This window comes from Branchiostoma floridae, chromosome 16 (genome assembly GCF_000003815.2).
Source record: "Branchiostoma floridae strain S238N-H82 chromosome 16, Bfl_VNyyK, whole genome shotgun sequence".
Taxonomy (NCBI): Eukaryota; Metazoa; Chordata; class Leptocardii; order Amphioxiformes; family Branchiostomatidae; genus Branchiostoma; species Branchiostoma floridae.
The window spans coordinates 9,730,052-9,743,167 of NC_049994.1; the positions used below are offsets into that span (position 1 = coordinate 9,730,052).

The 13,116-nt window shown below is 39.6% G+C and overlaps 1 protein-coding gene across 3 annotated transcripts in view; it reads right to left on the reverse strand.

The window, feature by feature from the left end:
* LOC118403184 (G patch domain-containing protein 8-like) overlaps nt 1-13,116 on the reverse strand; it is a 186,424-nt gene that overhangs the window by 98,664 nt on the left and 74,644 nt on the right. The gene's annotated exons all lie outside the window — the stretch shown is intronic.

Below are 13,116 nucleotides of genomic sequence, written 5' to 3' on the forward strand. Positions count from 1 at the left end.
TAACACACTTACAAAAGTGCCAACTTATACAAGTTCTATTCGCTTCTAGCAGTAAAGTGCTGTTTTTTCATGCAGTTGGGAGATAGATTTGGTTGTACACATCCCTTTTTTCTTATTGCCTTTATACTTGTTAAGTTATATGTGTACACTCCACCTAGAAGGAGCAATGTCATGTCTGTGAATGGGGTGCAAAGATATACTTCCAGAGTAACCAATGAACTTTGTTTGATATTGCTACAGACTATTGGGGTTGCAGGTAATGCTCTGAGTTTAGTAGTTGGAGTGGATCCCCCATGTTCTTGCTCTGTGCAATCAAAGTTACTCGGTTACAAAATTGGAACATGTAGTTGGTAGGACATGTCTAAATAAGGTTTCTGAACTGTAGAAACACCAAGTCTGGCCTGAGATCTGGAGAGGGCAATAGTACCACCCAGTAGTCAAACCTCCTTGGCTTGAGGATTGATTAGTCATGGCTCCACCCACCTGGTTACTGGTCCTCACTGGGGTTACCCACTTAGGGCTTGTCACAACAAGGTTCAGCCAATACCAGACCCTCCTATTTACAATTGTTGTTGGAAAATAAAGAAAGTAATGATGGTGCCTATGATATTGCTCATATAAAGTCATTGAAAGCTGATAGTTTGGTAGGGCAACACATAAGATGGATAAGATATTATATATGTACATGTAACTAGGAAGTCAAGAACAATCTTTGTCTTCCTACTTAGTTATTTAATCCATCTTATGTGTCTTAATCTAACTGTTGGTGCCTAGAAAAATCATTTTGGAGTTGACTAATTAGAGAGGATCAGAATCAGGCATTCTGTCCACAATTGTGTGCTACACCAGCAGCCCAGAAACCACTAGGGAACTATGGGTTCCAGCCTGTGCCAGAGGGTAAGGGGTCAACTGAGTATCACCTTTCCTTCTGTGCTATTTTGCACAATTAATTAAATCTTCCTTTTCTTTTTTAAATGTTTAATTTAGAAACCTTACCAAGTCAATAAATACTACATGATTGTGATAATTACCTAGAGATTTGATAATGAGTAGTGTAGAGTAGAGTAGAGTTTTTCTGTCACTGGTAGGAACTTCTCATTAACCTTAGAACACATGGACTCAAAAGGGTGGTGATCTCTTGGTGACACTGTGGTCCTTATCCATTAATCTCCAAGCAGATGTAAGTGGCTCTGTTTTCATTGTTTTAGTTTTTTTTTTACAAGTAAAGCACGTAAGCAATATCTTTTAAGTATGGTATTTATTCCTGGTTTAACTCTTCCTAAGTAGGAAAAATTAAGAAGTGCAGAATCTTATAGAAAGGAGTATTACATGTTGCAAATTAAAATACTTCTCAAAAGATTGTCAAAATACTGAGTTGAGTCTGATCTTACATCTACTCTAAGATTGGAAGGGGCAGCCTTCCATGAGGGCACCTACCTGGGAACCTTAACTAAGGCAATAGAGACTGATGCCCTTTTCATACAATTTTAGAAAGCTATAATGCCCTCAACCAACTGGCCCTCAACATAGTGCCAGTCAGCATGGGCAGGGAGGGTAGGGGAGATTTGAACAGAAACATATGAATCTGTTGAATTTTGATTATCTATCTCTACATTAAAAAAAAAAACTCAGATTCTTGTATTTTCCAGACAAAATTTAGACAACTACTAGTAATTGCTTTATGAAAATAGAATCTGAGTTTTTTTTTGTTTTTTTTTTAAATATGATACAGATAGAATGGTATGGCCACTTTCCCTGGCCTTCTCTCCCCTGTAATTTGAGCATTCTCAGGAATGCATCTCTTAAGTTGAAATTTCACGGGTGGCTGCAGCCAAGGTTTCTTGGGGTTTTCAGCTGACCCCAGTGACCTGGCCCTGTTGTTTCTGTAGGAGGACCTCTGAAGGGGACTGCTAGGTATGAGATTTGGGGCAAAAACAGACATCAAACATGTATTGTAATATCACTTTTCAAGACTTTGATGCCCAGCAGTATGCTGGTGAGACAGAAAAGGCTTTTAAAAAGAGGCTCACTGAGCACTAGAGAGAAAAGCAACCCCCACACCATGGCATGACAACACCACCCAGAACAAAATATCACCATCCTCACATGTCAGCCAAGAGCAGATGGTCTCAGTGTGAGTGTAGGGTACAAGATGCAGTACATACAAACAATGTATCAGTCTGATCTACAGATCCCACTCCCCAGTCTGCAACACCTCATGAAAATGACAACACTGGTCTCTGAAGATCTTTAGGTTCAAGTGTCATTTTAGGAACTGGGAAAAACTTTCATAAAATGGAGAAATGACAGCTTGAAATTCATTTTTGGGATTAGGTGCACTTGTGAACCCAACCTAAAATTTTAAACTAAAAGAATTGGGATGCACCACATAAATAGTAAAATGCCCGAAAAACCTACTCAGACTTCATTCTGTTCATTTAATTTTTTATACTCGTGCTTAATTTGTTCATAAAAAACATTAGTAAGAAAACTGGAAAGGAATAATTCACAAAATGTTTTTTTAGCCAACTTAAGTTATTATTTAAGAAAAAACAAGCAGAAAAGTGTCAATGTAATATCATTGTAAAATTGAAATTATAATACAATTTCTGCATGTTGTCCAAAAATGCTAAGATATATTACTAAAACAATGGTGGAGTTAACTTGCAGCATTGATAACTTCGATAAACCCTAATGGTTCAAATTCTTGATATGGCAGACATTTAATTTTCTTTCTAACAGTTTAGAAGAATATGCTGCATACCAGTATATGTTGATATCTTTTCATTACGTAAACCTACCAAAAAATGGGTGCACAGTTCTAAATTTACGTATTTCCAGCACTGAAGGATAAAAATCACAGTGTCTTCCAGCTCAGCATCTGCTTTCTGGTCTGAAATGGCCAAGTGAAAACCTGGGCAGGGTGCATGGTAGATCAATTATCTATGGTTTGGCTGGCCAAGGGTCACCACAGGGAGTGGTACAAAAACAATCTTGCAGGGTGTATCCCCCTTACCAAATTAGGATATGTACATTGAGATGGTGAAAAGTTGTTATCTAAATATTGTTGATTCAATACAATTGAAAAGTCAATTGCAACTTTGATTCCTGAGTAGCAACTGTACACAAGTACATCATTCATTTGAATGTGTTTTGTAATTAGCCCTGTAAAATATTTCTGTTTCAACAACTTTACTTTTGATTGAAATGATTTTACAAAATTAACACTTAACAGGAATCGATAACAAAGACAGGGTTTCTGAAGGTAACAAACTTAAGAATGTTTCAAAATCTAGCTTTAGTGAGACTTACATGTCTGCCCCTTCCCAGTGGTTTTCCCTTTGGGGAAAGCTTCCAGGTAGCTGTATCATTCTGATGCATTCTATCGTAGATTGGAATTTGTTATCACCAAGTACAGTAGGGGCATCTTCTCTGGATAGTTTTAAAGAACGCTTGCAGTTAGATGTGCAAAAGTTAGGTGTGACGGGTCGTTCAGTGTAATATAACCAGCTGCTGCCGCGCCGCGTGCCTGCGAGGCTGGTGTGTTACGCCGAATGGCGGTTATACCGGCTATATAGATACAGATACAGATACAGATACCAATACCTATAGTATTCAATATGTCCATTACGAAGCTCTGTTTTGAATCGATTAAGTCATAGTGCCTTCTCCACATGTAGATTAATGAACAGTCTACTTTCAAATTTATATTTTAATGGCAAATTGCTTAATACTAGTACTTCTGTGAGCCCCCTTTAAAATGTTGATGGTGTAATGTTAAAAGTACAGAATAAAGTGTTTTCCTTTAAGCCCCCTTCACACGATAGCAAGAATCAGCCAGAATGCCGTCGGAATGAAAATTCTTTGCTATTCCTGAGTGTGATCCAGACATCCTTACTGCATTCCAGCTATTTGTGCCCGTTCTTTTGGCTGGCCCGAAAGTTTTTGACATATTAAAAACCGTGAAGGTGCATTCGAAGTGGAGAAATATCAAATGGCATTCAAAGTGGTTTCTAAGTGTATTCAAACTATTCTAACTGCAGTATGACCGCATTATGCGGCATTCCAACATTATTCGAAACATTCTTATCTCATTCGATGGAGAACTGAAATGGCAAGCCATTTTGAATCCTGTCCGAATGTGGCCAAAAGAATATCCGGAATGCTGTAAGAATTTCTCGAATACAGTACGAATTCCCAAGAATAGAACAAACTTTTCATTCTGACGGCATTTTGGCTCATTCCTTCTCATGTGAAGGGGATATAAGGTCCATTTGGAATTCCTACTTGTAATGGCCCCGAATGTGACACGAATTTTGCAAATACTTCATTCCAGCTGGTTCTGCTTGATTCCTGCTAATTTGGTTTCAGCGTGAAGGCCCAGTACATAAGACAAATATAACACAGATCTACATATAGAATAAATAGAGGTTTGGGTTTCTTGCAATAGTTGTTTGGATCTTTAATGGTTCACTATATTGTTATAATTGGGTACATTGGACTAACGAGAAGACACTACATTTGAAACTTTGTGTATAAAAGTAAACTATACACCCCCAGTGAATCTGAAACATGTCCTAGTTTTCTCAAAGGGAAGTGTGGAATGGATCACTGATTTTTTTTAAACGAGTTTGCTCAGGCCATTGACCACTTGCAGGCACCGAACTACGTTCACTGTAGCAGCATCTCTTCTCCTAAAGTCAGAAACATAGAGCTTTAGCGAGTTCGGCTCACTGACTCAATAGGCGAAGCAGGGGCTACGAGGCTACTCCGGGAATACCAGGTACCGTAGTACCCCATCTAGACAGAATAGTTTGATCCACTCACACTGGGAAGGTCCCCTACTCTTTTTGATAAGTGTGGGGGGTTGGTTCAGGCTCTTACTTGCCTGGGATATGGCTCTCCCCAAACAAGGGACCTCCAGTTAACGTCCTATCCAAGGGACAGTTCTAGCCAAAGCTAGGTACTCATCTTTCACCTGAGTGAGGTGAGGAAAGTTGTGTTAAGTGTCTTTCCCAAGGGCACAAGATAAATGACATGGCAGGTTTCGAACACAGGACCTCTTTGCCTGAGCCCAAAGCGCTGCCGATTACACATGTGATTCTACACAGTACAATGCTTCTTCATCTGCAATTTATCAACTATTTTAATGAAAGATTGTAAACGGCATGTGGAACATCCTTTCATACAAGAACAACTCTTTGCTGGCACACGGTGAATTTGCAATTTTATGGAAAGTTCTTGGAATGCAGGAAGCTAGGGACACACCCTGTCACATTCAACTAAATGTGACTCAATCTATAGCTGATGGGCTCAATGTGTAGTGCAAGTAGCCTTGGGCAAACTTGTCATTGACCAGGTTATATGTATATGTGTCAATGAAGTGCATTTGAAACAAGCTCATCTGTCATGGCTCATGCTGTGTCAGAATAGTAATAATTTAAGCAAAACAGAGAACAGCTGCTATGATGATACCAGCTTCTGGTGTTACCCAAAGCCCAAAGTGGGTGTTCCAGGGTTTTTCTCTTTTCCACATTATCAAGTCACAAAAAGGCTTTGTTTATCGGCTTGGTACGATAAAACTTCACTGTGAGAGGTGATCCTACTGGTAAATTTTACCCAAACAAAATTAAGCACTACAAGACTATTATTTCTTCATATCAAATGCTTGATTTACAAGGTAAATCTCATGTATATTACCTTATGCCCTCTGCCCTCAGACATGCTGCCTATTTAGCTACATAATATGAGCAGGATTCTTTCTCCCACACACCCAAGGTGCCACAAAAGTATGATCAATGCACCATCTCTTGACAGAAGTGGCATTCCCCCAAGACCCCCTACAGGGGGGCCTGCATTCAGTAGACATACATTGTATGACCATGTGTTTTTACTCAGCAGCTACACATAGGCTGTTTTATTGTTGTATGGCACATGCAAAAGTAGACAAGTAGACTCATTTAAGCAGAAATAATTTGAAGAAAAAAAGGCACTGCACAGGTTCTTGAGTCTTAAAGATTGACCATGCATGGACCTGTGATTACATAGTAATTTCATGGCATTCTCACTGGGAATGTGGGCCTTCTGCCTGAATGTGTTCTAGTTTCCTCACAGCAAGGGGGCTCATGGGATTACTTTGAGACAAACTAATTTGCCATGGCTACTTACAAAATGATCTTAGGTAAACAAGAGGCCTTGTGAAGTAGCTACTGGTGTAGAGGTCTGCTGGCATTACAAGCATTAGTAAGACAGTGCTTGAGCCAATGATGGAATACAATTGCTGAAATACATTTTAGATCACGTGGCGCAGCGGCAGCATGTTAGGCTCAAGACCGAGACGTCGCGAGTGCGAATCTTGCCATGTCACCAACCTTGTGCCATTGGGAAAGGCACTTTAAAGAACTTTCCTCACTTAACTCAGGTGAAAATGAGTACCTAGGATAGGACGTTGAATATACATGTACATAGTAAAAGTCAAAGAATGTGTTGTCTGTTGCTGCTGCAGATAAGACATTTGAAGGAGCAAACATAACATAACTGTCTGAATGTTAATGGAAGTAAACGAAGAAATATAATTTCGCAGGTGAAAAGTTACACTCCTTTCATTGGTGTAACTCTTTCCCAAACTTATGATACATGTACTATCAATGCCAGCGCAAAACCTGCTTGTAGATTATAACAAAGGTCCTCCAGAACCTACGGTACCTCTACACTAGACCATACATGACGACAGCAAAGCTACCGGTAAATGAATCATGGTTAACATAGTGAAGCATAATCACCATTGGAAACGCTGTACGCTTTATTACTATCATGCAATAAAAACTATTATGCATAATTATGCATAAACCTAAGAAGAATTATGCATAATTATGCATAACCCCAAGAAACCTTATGCATAATTATGCATAATTATGCATAACTCTAAGAATGGTTATGCATAATTATGCATATTTATGCATAATTATGCATAACTGGACTAATCCCCAGGGGGTCATCAATGGCGGCTACGTATTTCTTACATCATTTTTACCTATACTACGTGATATCAGCCCATCTGGGTATATAGTTGCTGAGATATGGGAGGTCTGTCAGGAATTAAACTGGAACAGCAGAATTAAACTGGAGGCTGTTAAATATGAATTCATTTATTGGTACAAGTAGCATACATGTATAGTATACCTGTCCAATGCACCAAAAAGAGAGGACTTGTTCTTTTACTGGTACATGTATATGCAGAAGAAAAGGAATCTCTCACTAAAATATCTGTAAATATTCTGTGAGGCATTTCATTCTAGAATATGTCATTAATTCCTACATGTAGATACAAATACAAGTGACATCACAAATCCTATATAACAAGATTCATAATAATACTGATCCCATTGCAATCCCCCTCCCCATGTGAGTTTCAAGAAAACATCCCCTTGGTCATAAAATACCGAGACAAAACAAAACAAAGAGAAGCAAGTTTACCTCTTATTGGTTGAATTTTGATAGACATACAGGGTTAGTTTATCACATATAGGATTTACAGCTAGTGAATTAAATCTAGAAATTCAATCCAAAAGACTGAATAATGATACACTTTGCTTCAGGTGTGAAAAATAACATCACTGCTATCAATCTTTCTCAGATGTCAAGGCTAAATATGGACAGCTGGCCTTATGGGACACTATCTTCCAACAGATAAATCAATACGTTTTCACAAAAAGAAGTATTCATCTTTGCTGCCTTTGAAATGATGGATGAAGAGAAAATGGTGGGTATCTGAATACTCGCTCTGGTGTAAAATTTTCCCATTGGAACTATCATATTAGCATCAAAAACACGTTAAGAATAGCCACAAATGGTTGTCAAGCAACATGTAATATATGAAAAATAATGACAGACATGTACACACGTCCGTGTCATTTACTGTCGTTGTTCAATTTGTTTGTTGGATAATGTGCCCAGCATTTAGTGACATAATTTGTTGATAGCAAGACTGTTAGTAACCAAACAGTTAAATCATCACATTGCTTAACCATGCTGATAAGGTCACCAATTGGCATCACATTTTGTGTTGGTTATGGGCTCAGGCAACAGAGAGAAGGTTAAAGTATCTGAATCAGCTAAAGAAATGTTCCTACGAAAACTTACAGACTGCTTCGTGGGAAACATTTGTAAAGGTTATTGATGCACGCTTTGAGCTTTTCTGACTTCGCCAGGCAGATTCTGCATCAGCAAGCTAATTCCACACAACCACAAGAGAAAGAAAAGGATGACCCGGCTAAGGTAGGAGGACTAAGATGGACTGGGGTGTCCGCTCTCGGCGTGGAATGATCGGAAAACAGGCAATTAGAAGGAGCCAAGTTAATCCTATTGAATTTGTGTCACATCCAATTTGGTTGAGAAGGAGGTTGTGAGAGCGGGTTGATCAAGACAGATTTTGGGGGCTAACATACAAGTACATGTCTCCATGAATAAATATCCATTCCGCTAGTCGTTAGGATTCAACCTGCTGGTTCTGCATTAACCTCAGGGATACAAACTTGATTTTTGATGTCCTATTGACATCAACTATGCCAGCAAATTGGACAGTTCCATTACTAACAACAAAACTCTGCCATGAAAAATCCAAGGCTTTCAGAAAATGCCACTGGGGTCTGCATTGACTATTTTTTTTTCTGAATGCGGTAATTTCCTTCAAAGAAGTTCAATAAGAATCTTGGCATAAGGGGAAAGGATGCTTTTGCCATGTTTGAAGTTGAAACAATAATAATCTGTTGTACAGTTAAAATACAAAACAGACATTTCCGGTGTCATGAGTTTGTAATACGAGGTCACTGGAAAAAACGTGAATAAACAAATTTACAGTGTTGAAGTTGCAGCTTGAATTCGATAACTACATCAGCAACTGTGTTGCCAACCCTTTCGTACTTGTATCGGTTGCTGTGGTAAACCAAATTACACAAACAATGGATGAATGGCATTTTAATAGTTACAGACAAGTAAAAATTTGGTATGCTACACAGGAGCAATGATAATACGATTTGATGAGGTACAAATATTGATTGCAGAAAGGATATCTGATTGTTGTATTCATATTAAGAATTGTAAACCCTGGACAGCTGTATACATGGTAGTTGGAATGACAGATAGAGCTGTCCAGCACAGATAAAGTTGATTATCACTCCCATCGTAACTTTTACATCCTCTTTCAAACAGAAGAGTAGAGGTTACTATGTCAAAGCAAGCCTACCCTGTCCTCTAACTTTCTACCCGACTCCCAAACAGGTGCCTGACAAAGACAGATAGCTCCGTAATGAGTAGATGACATCCGAAAAGAAGCGGAGGACGTTGAGATGCCTGCCACTCTGCGGGCGCGCCGTTATCAGCGCTGAACAGACACCCGAACATAACGTGGTTTCCTGGGAGCCGAGAGGGAGACCGGGGGCACGCGGCACCTTCTGTGCTTAAGATGCAGAGTCGTGCTGTTGGGGCTGGATTAGAGCACCCCAACCAGCAGATTTAGTAGACGGGAGTGTGAAAATGATGGATCCTGACCTGGAGGGGTCATTCCCATCCACACACAAGAAAAGGCTGCACTAAAAAACCACCATCTACTTACCGCCATGAAAAATACAAAAAAAGAGGTTTTTGGTGTGTCTGTGAGTCTGTCTGGTGTATCATATATGGTCAATGTAAATCAAGAGCCTCTGTATGGATTGTAATCATTATGACATTTGGTATGTGGACAGGTGTTTGGAAGACAAAGGTCAATGTCGATTTTTGGTCCCCCAGTGTGTGAACCTGTTTCACATGCAGATGAAATGGGGTGATTTGGCACCTATAGACTCTTTTGCTGAAACAGGTTGTTGCTACCATACTACATCAAACTGGCATCTATCTATCCATACATATCTATCTGGTCCCTATCCAAAAATCTGTCTTTGCAACATGTTGTTGGATAAGGACCAGGTAACTACACATGTAAATATGGATGGTTATCAGACCAGTGACACACACAGTCCCTGTCATTGGTGCTGAAACCATATTATAGAGCATTGTGCTCTTGATGGCTTATCTTAATCTATTTCCTATTCACTTTGGACAGACAGACCCTTTCAAGCATGCTGTAGGTATCCCATGGAAGACAGACATACCAAATAGCTAAAAGCCAACTACTTTATATGACTGTACAAATAAACACAACACCTACAACATTACTTCTATCATTAAGTAATATCATTGTCCATGAGTTTGACAGAAGACCAAATAGAATTGCACTAAGTAAAAGTTCACAACATCCTTCCTTTTCTTTGCATGTGGCTAATCAAACTATACTGCACCACCTGTATAGTTTAACTAAACTTTCTCAAAATGAAACTAATATATTGGCAAGCACTTGTGCTTTCTCCATGGTTCTGGAATATTTGCTGTAGTTACATGATGAGGTAATTTGTTTGTTTGCTTGCTTGTTTCATCCTTTCTTTCTTCATGAAAAGATCAAATTAGCCTGCAAGCCATTGAGGTCACAAGGGAGGAGGTAAGGGCCAGATTGAACATAATAACAATACAGTTTACATGGTTATACATGTACTGAAATGTGGTAAACACTTGCTGAAGGAAATTAACAATCCCTAAGATGTACTCAAGTTGAAAACCAAGCCAGAGATTACACTGAGGTGATATGTACATGGATTATAGATTAATAAGTACTAAGTGTTTTTTTCCCCAATAGTCCTTTTTTTAAAAGCACATGCATTTTACAGTGCCTGAATGACAGCATTGTGACCTGAGAAGCTCAACAGACTCAAACTCAAAGTTTAAGCCCAAGATTGATATCCATTTCAAGAATGCTCCTGTTGTTAAAACAATTATTTCATGTCTTATATTAAATCAGTGTGACCCAATACTGTAAGGGAAAGCAGGTAATAGTGAGATGTGCTTTCACAGTCCAAATGACGGCAGCATGCATTTTAGATCATCTCCCACACAGACGGAACAATTCCAGCCAAATTGAACAATCCCTATAATTGCATATCAAGGGATTTGCTCAAGCGAACGTCATATGCAGCAAATAGGCTTGAACAAGAAGACAAATTGCGCAATTTGCCCTTCCGAGATGCTGGAGAAATTCTGTTCTAATCTTGGCAAAGGATTTAAATCCATTTGAAAACATAATGCAACCAAGTATGTAATCAGCGTTCATCAAAATTATGCTGTCAAGACAATATCAATATGCAAACATCACATTTCTTTCTATTTCCCTCTTTCTGATGTATTATTCAACGCGTAGTGTGTACATAACGTAACCGGTTGTCTCCGGGGAAGCAGCCAGATGTCAGAGGTAGGAAACCCAGTCTGCCGTAACGCTGAGCAGGTACCGCTCTCTCACCGCGCAGAAATCTGACGCTGCCGTCTGATTGGCAGGGGGAGAAATCACTCAGCAGAACAGGGGCAAAAACTTAACCCTCGGCACTGCGCCCTGGGGAATCAACAGGTGGAACTCCTGCATTATGGAGGGGGCGTGATTGGCAGTTTCCCGGGACTTGCGGAGTGACTGCGGAGGTAGGCGAGGCTTAGCGAAACGGAAAGCCTGTCATGTGACGAGAGGAAGGGGAAAGTATCACAATTTCATTACTTCTGTCTTTAATAGTTTACTGCCTCTGAAGCTTCTACATTTCACAATCTGGTGGGATTAGGAAGAGCGGTTTGAAGGCCTAGAGACTCATCTTGTGTTTTTGATGCCTCCGTGTGAAGGTGAAGGTATCCTTGTTAACTTATGCAGTCAATCCTGTGCTATACAACATCTCTACTTGCCATTGCTGCCACTTTTTGGTTGTCTCATTTGCTATCTTTCCTGATTAATGTAAGCATTAAGACTTCTTTCTACAGTGGCAATAGAATCAATCACTGTACAGGAGAGCTACTAGTACTACTGTAACATACTTTCCAATTCTAACTTTTGATGGCACTAGCCCAAACTCTGATACGAAACAGCACAGAACAGCAAATGTCTTCTATCTTATCTTGTTCAGTTGTCTAACAACGGTATTACTGTCTGGAAACTAACAACCCCCGGTGTTTCACGACCAACTCTTACCTACCAAAATGTCCTAAACTCTGGCAACACGAAGAAAAACACTAGCTTGGGGCTTGTAGATACATGTCTGAGTGATAACACAAAACAGATAATCTTGAGTTATATCACAAAGAGATAATCTTAAGTGATATCACTAAAGAGATAATCTTCGCTCCAACAAACCCAGGAGATAACACCCTTACTACATCTTGGAAGTGTTATGAAAATCCTCCCAATAGCTTTCTACTCCATTACACATGCTTGGGGGCAAAGGGTTTACCTCCTCGATGGAGGAGAGCTACACCATTCAAATCATGGGCATGACAGAGCTATGGCAAAAGGAGTCTATCTTCCTGAATAGGGGGCAAAAATCCAATTAATCCAGGCTGTTAAATCATGCCGGAGATGAAAGGGAGGGATTTGTCAGCGGCAGATCTCCTTCACACCTGTCCATTGCTAACCTGTAAAACGATGTCGATTGTGGCGGTAAGTGCCCGTCCGGCCGCCCGAGGAGTCAATCTTCTGGACACAAATGGTGCGTTAATACAATTAAGGACTGCCACATGCGCACTTGCTGAAAATTGATTCTTACTATACTGCTGTGACGGGACGGGAGAGGGAGGACATAAACGTAACTCAACATCGCACTAACTCTGTACAGACAAATAACAGGCCAGATCAAGTCAGCTGGATGCTTAGGTTACCTCAAACTTTTGTCTGCCTAAAGTATCTACAAGTTTATAGGTACTTACATTTTGTTTGTGTTTCAGCGTAATCATACAGTGTTTTCACATTGTATGTCAATCAGTGTTGAAACAGCATTTGGAAGGATTGGATGGCAGCTTAAAGAAGGTTGCATTAATATTCATAATCAATCTATCTGGTTCCTCTGGTTTCTTATCTTGCAGACAATTCAAAAGCAGACAAAATGTTTCAATCCCCTTTTACGTCATTTTTTGGAGGGATCCCGAGTGAACCATACTTTTAAATGTAAGAACATACTGGAATTGTACATGAAATAATCATAAGATAAATCATTATGGTAT